The sequence below is a fragment of the Corylus avellana genome, chromosome ca10 (genome assembly GCF_901000735.1).
Source record: "Corylus avellana chromosome ca10, CavTom2PMs-1.0".
In the NCBI taxonomy this organism is placed as follows: domain Eukaryota; kingdom Viridiplantae; phylum Streptophyta; class Magnoliopsida; order Fagales; family Betulaceae; genus Corylus; species Corylus avellana.
In genome coordinates, this window is record NC_081550.1 from 7122928 (window position 1) to 7128899 (window position 5972).

The window sequence follows — 5972 nt, forward strand, 5'->3', positions numbered from 1 at the left end:
GTGATTATTAGGGATGATAAAGGGTTGGTAATTGCTGATCTTAGTTGTACTGTGGAAGCGTGTCCAGCGCTGGTCATAGCTAAAGCAATGGGAGTGTTACAAGCAACTGAATTTTGTTGGGACCTGGGAATGTCGAATATAGTGTTGGAGGGAGATTCACTACAAGTGGTTCAAGAAGTCAATGCCAAAGGACACCAATGGCTTCAGTTTGGACAAATTATTTCAGATATTCAAGTGGTTCTTTCTTAGTTCCGAAGATGGGAGGTCTTACATGCAAAACGTGAAGCCAATTTCACAGCTCATGGTTTAGCAAAAGTTGCGGCTCAAGAACCTACGGAGAAAATAAGGAAGGAAGACATTCCTTTATGTATTCTGATGTAGTTCTTTTAGAGCAAGTTGCTCTTGTTGTTTAGAGTTTTATACTCTAGATCTTTTATGAAATGAAATGCAAGAACTTCTCTTAAAAAAAAAAAAAAGAAAGTGTCAACTGTCACACAAAATAAATGCTAAAGTTAATGAAACTTTAATGCCTCAATGAACTGGAATAGAATCATCTCCACTTCGGTTGAAATTGAGAGTATCCATTCATTTAGTGTAAAATGAGAGGTAATATTGTCTTTAACATTAAAGTTGAAAGACAAAATTTACAATATTACCCTTCATTTTACACTAAGGCTCTGTTTACTTCGACGTAAAATGGTTTCATTCGTAAAATATTTTCAGGAAAGTCATTTTCCCTGAAAATATTTTTCTTCGAAAACATTTTACGGCGTTTACCTTGCACACGAAAAATAATTTTTTTTTAATATCTTTTTTCCAATAAGGTCCATGCCGGGACCTGCATGGGACTTGTTCGAGACCCCGCATGGACCTGCCCGGGACTTGCCCAAAACCCTCCTGGGACTAACCCGGGACCCCGCCGGGACTTGACCGAGACCCGCCCAGAACTTGCTTGGGACCTACTCGGGACTTGACCGGGACCACGACAGGACTTGATTGGGACCCGGGCGGGTCTTGGGCAGGTCCGATCAATTCTCGGGCGGGTCTTGGCGGGGTCCCAGGCATGTCCTGGGCGGGTCTCAGTCAAGTCCCGGCGGGGTCCCGAGTTAGTCCTGGGCAAGTCCCGGCCAAGTCCCAGTCAAGTCCCAGCGGGGTCTCGGTTAAGTCTTGGGCAGGTCTCGGGCGGGTCCCGGGCAGGTCCTGGTCAAGTCTCAGGTAGGTCCCAAGCGGGTCTCGATCAAGTCCCATGCAGGTCCCAATCAAGTCCCGGTTAGGTCCCTGGCAGGTCCCAGGCGGGTCCCGGTCAGGTCCTAGGCGGGTCCCGGTCAAGTCTCAGGAGGGTTCCGGTCAGGTCCCGGGCGGGTCTCGGTTAAGTCCCGAGCAAGTCCTGGGTATGTCCCGGCGAGGTCCCGAACAAGTCCCGATTAAGTTCCGACGGAATCCCGGGACTTAACCGGGATTGCGCCGGTTAAGTCCAGTTGAAATAGAAAGGATCCTGTTTTGAATGGAACTAGAAAGAGAAAATAAATTTTCATTAACTTTAGCATTTATTTTGTATGACAACTGGCACGTTGTGGATTGTTAGATATAAAGCATGTCTAGGATTTAATAATAAGATAATCTCAATTTTGGAAGAAATTCGAGGGGATCTTGATCCATCCTCAACAACTTTAATGGAGAGTCTCATGTTTTTCAAGATTTTATTTTATTGTATTTTTTAAATTTAAAAGCAGTCGAAGAGATTTTAGTTACTTATGAGTGTAATTATAATAGTATATGAACTCTTAAAAAAAAAAAAAAAAAAAACCTATAGTAGCACCTGAATTCTAAAAAAAATTACAATAGCACGTGTTTGTTGGAAGCTACACAAAGAAGCATAGATAGTGGAAACTGTATGCGCTCTATCAAGTCTAACTGAACTATAGCCTAATCCAACCCCATTAATGCATCGGTGAGACCCAAGTACATGCTTAACCACTACGAATTTTCTTGAAGCCACTGAAACACAACCACCAAAGGTAAGCTTTTGTTTTGTTAGAGAAGGAAAATACTGACAAATTGATCATATGCTTGTGGGTGCACAACATTATTCAAACAAGGTTCTTTATATATGATTCTTGTTTTGCTAATTCTTGTATAACCTTTTTTACCCTTTTAGATGGCGCAAAATAAAAGAAAATGTGTGACGATTACACAAAATAAAATATATAAAAATGGATGAAAAATCAAACAATAAACCCCAATACAACCAAATTAGAGTTAGTAAACAAACTCTAAGAAAATGTGTCAAATGAATGACACAACCTTATAAATTATTGGCACAAACACAAACAAAATTGGCCGCCATAAAAGCCAATTTGACATAGAATATCAAAGACGGCACAGCCATGAAACACTGAGAGGGACACGACCTCAAAAGGTCTATCAACCCTTCCCAAACCCCCCACAATGAAACAATATCAAACACCGAAAGTTGTTGAGGGGGGAAGCACTAATTTGGAACTCAAAACCAAAAGTGTATATATATATATATTTTTTAAAAAAAGGCAGCATCGTTCGAATGTTGCTTTAAACGATCGAACAATACCACATTGCACATAAAGATCAAATGGTAGCCATCTGCATGCAAATGAAATTTGGTCATTTCAACACAAGCATGTGGATGGGGATCTATTTAAAGGGCTAGGTCGAACCATAGACCCCAATTTCATCCATTTTCATATACTAGACCCTAGAGAGAGAGAGAAAAAAAATCTTCTTTAAGATATGTGCTCTTAGGGCTAGATCTCAGGTTTGAGGTATAAAAGCTTACCTTAGTCTTAATTTATGTGTTATCTTTATGTTTAAGATGTGTTATACCTTCTAAATTGCATGTTAGTTGTTATTCTTCTATTAGTAGTTAAAATATAGGTATTTTAGGTGGACAATATTGACCTTTACGTGAAAAAGTATGAGCTTTAAGGACTAGCTTTCTTTAATTGCTAAATATTGGAAAGAGAGGACGCAGATCCCTCCTCCTCTCCTTCTTCCCCATCTCCCCCCTCCTAATCCACCTCTCCTTTTACGTGTTTTTTCATGGTTTTCTTTGTTTTTGTAGGTGTTTTTGGGCTAGAAATCAGCAACTCTAGCCGCTACTGCCCGCCCTCCAAGGTGCTGCGCCTCCCTTCTCCTCCATCCGCTCCACCACGTGCCAACGCTGGTCAGTGCCCATCATCTCCTCCACTCCGGTCGCTGCTGATTTGCTGGCTGTGTTGCTTGTTTTGTTTGTTTTGAATAATAGTTTTCTCTTTAGATTTGCTCTCGTGAGCAATCTACAAGGAAAATGATGTAGTTTCCCGATCGTTTTGGGTCAATGAGGAGTAGATCTAGTCTTCTCAGGAGCAGATCTGTGCTTTTATGACTGCTTTTTTGTTAGGACTGAGTTTTCTCTATTTTTTGTTGTCTATATTTTTGTTTGAATAAGGATTGTTTAGATCTTTTGGTTGTGGATGTGATCTGTTTTCAGAGCGAGGAAAATGAGCTACCTATACATTGAGTTGATTCTGTTTGGAACAGATCTGGTGTTACAACTGAAAGTAGTCATAGGTTAGCAGGTATTGATGTCATAGATAGGTCTTGAATGCTTGATTTTTATGTAAGCATCTATGATTTGTAACATCGTAACTTCGGCTATGATTTTTCAGAGCTTTTTGCTTTATGATGTAAAGGCCTTATGCTCATGATCCTTCTTCAATGAGACTGAAATTTTTTCAAAAAGAAAAAAAGGACTAGCTTTCTTTTAAACCCTAAAGCAGTGTTAAATCACCTACCTTTCAACACCTCATACAATTTCATTTGTTGTTTTTTTTTAAAAAAAAATATGACTATGAGAAGAAAGTTAGGACTTTTAGAGTTTTCTAGTTATGTTTGTAACTTTGATTATATTTAAAACGTTTATGCATGATGTAGACAACACATTACGGTAATTTCATTATGTACTTTGAAGATATTTTTCTATTATTTTATGCGATCGAGATTATTGGCTGTCATAACGAGGTCTAAGTAAAAGAATCTAATAGTTTTGAAGTCAATTACAATTTTTTAAAATTTGAGAACATTACAATCGAAGTATAAGTTTAGAAGTTTAGAAGTAAGTGTAGTTTCCTCAAAACTTTTGTAATAGAAGATAAAAAGGACACCCACAACTTGTTGGTCCTCTCCATGGAGATCTATGGCTGTGGGTTGTTGGTGCTCACCTTGGATTTTTTTTTTTTTTTTTTTTGTCAAAGTTTAGCATATTTACTAAGCCACAAACTTCAATGCCTACCCTAGTATTAAAGGTAGGTTGGATTACACTCTATTCATATCTAATTGTTTGGCCCATTAAACTCAAAAAATTATTTTTAGTTTTGTAATTTTGCAATTAGAACCCAATTTGAAGCTAAATACCAATGCAGGCCTGTCGATTATATTTCTCGACAAGGCTTGAAGTTTGATGTCAAGCAAATTAAACGTGTGTTTTAATTCAACATGACACATTAGTTACGAAAGTAACAGGTTTGTATATGCAAAGTGACTGGCTTTAGCTTTTTATATTTAACAAGTGTTTGTTTGGTACAATTTTTAAATTGGTTTGATTAATGGTGAAAGGATAAATTTTCAAACACTTACTTGAGTTTTTTTTTTTTTTTTAATGAAAACCTTTGACCATTTTTGAAATTTTAATAAATTCTTTAGTTAGATTATTTGTGAAATAGAAATTTGGTTATAGGAATTCTTACAACTCTGCTTTTAAAAAGTGGCATACGTCATTTAAGCATGTGAGAATCATATGCTCTCTTATTAATGCTATTAAAAAAACATGTGATAATTATTAAAAAAATAAATGTGTTTCTCATATGCTAAGGGATATAATCACTTTTTTAAGATGCTGGGTTATAGGAATTTTTTTTTTTTGACATGTCTGCACAAGAAGAGAGAAATGGGGGAGGTGAGATTCCTATTGTTAGTTAGAATAGTTTTTGGCTTTGTGAACAACACGTTCTTTGAGGTAAGTTTGATCTTCACGTTCTTTGATTTCTTTCTTCAAGTTCCCTTAATCCCTACAAAACATTAACATTTAAGAGAACTCGACATGAATGTTGGCGGAATCTCACTCCAATGCCCAAATCAGTATATGAGAAAAGTATATGCGTAATGCACAATAATTCAATCTAAGGTTTATACCTAGGGTATATGGCTATTTATAATATGAGAATATATCGTTAGACCTCAACTATGTCTATTATATTAACGTGAGGTGAGTGTGCTGAGAGTTTGATTTGGACCCGGAGTTTAACTCCAATTCAGCTTAAAGTTAGACAATTGGCCCAATTCTTCAAGGAGTTATAGTTGGACCCGGATTGAGATTCTTACTCTAATTTTAGCTTATAGCGGATATCTAATCCGAATTTCATGGGATAAGCCTTATCTCGGATATTCAGGGGTTGAGACCCAATTGCATCCTGCCTAGGTTTAAGGGATAAGGATTCATTGTACCTTTAGTATTAAAGTGGCCATTTTTGTTTGGCTCTTTTTCCAATAGATGTTTGTCCCAGGATTGGTATGTGGTGGACAAATCTTGGTCCCATGATATGTCCAATCTCGATACCCAATATGGCTGTTACCTATCATGTTTTCCTGAGATAACTTTATTCGCGGGAGTAAGTATTCTTCGTGTCCTCTCGGAATATAACTATCCTGGGGGCCTTGGAATCTGGACCATGAATTGGCAACTCTTTGTGGGCCACTATTTGGCATTGAAGCCCATAATATTATGATGGGCTGGTGTAAGTGGGATTATTCCCAACACCTACAACACAATTGGTAAGAAATTTATGTTTGATGTGCATTCGAAGTTATTTTATATAATTTTTTGCGCCTCTAAATCCAATTAATTAACAAATCTAGTCCTCATCTACTCGGGCGTTTAGTGATTGTGCATTTTACTAGGG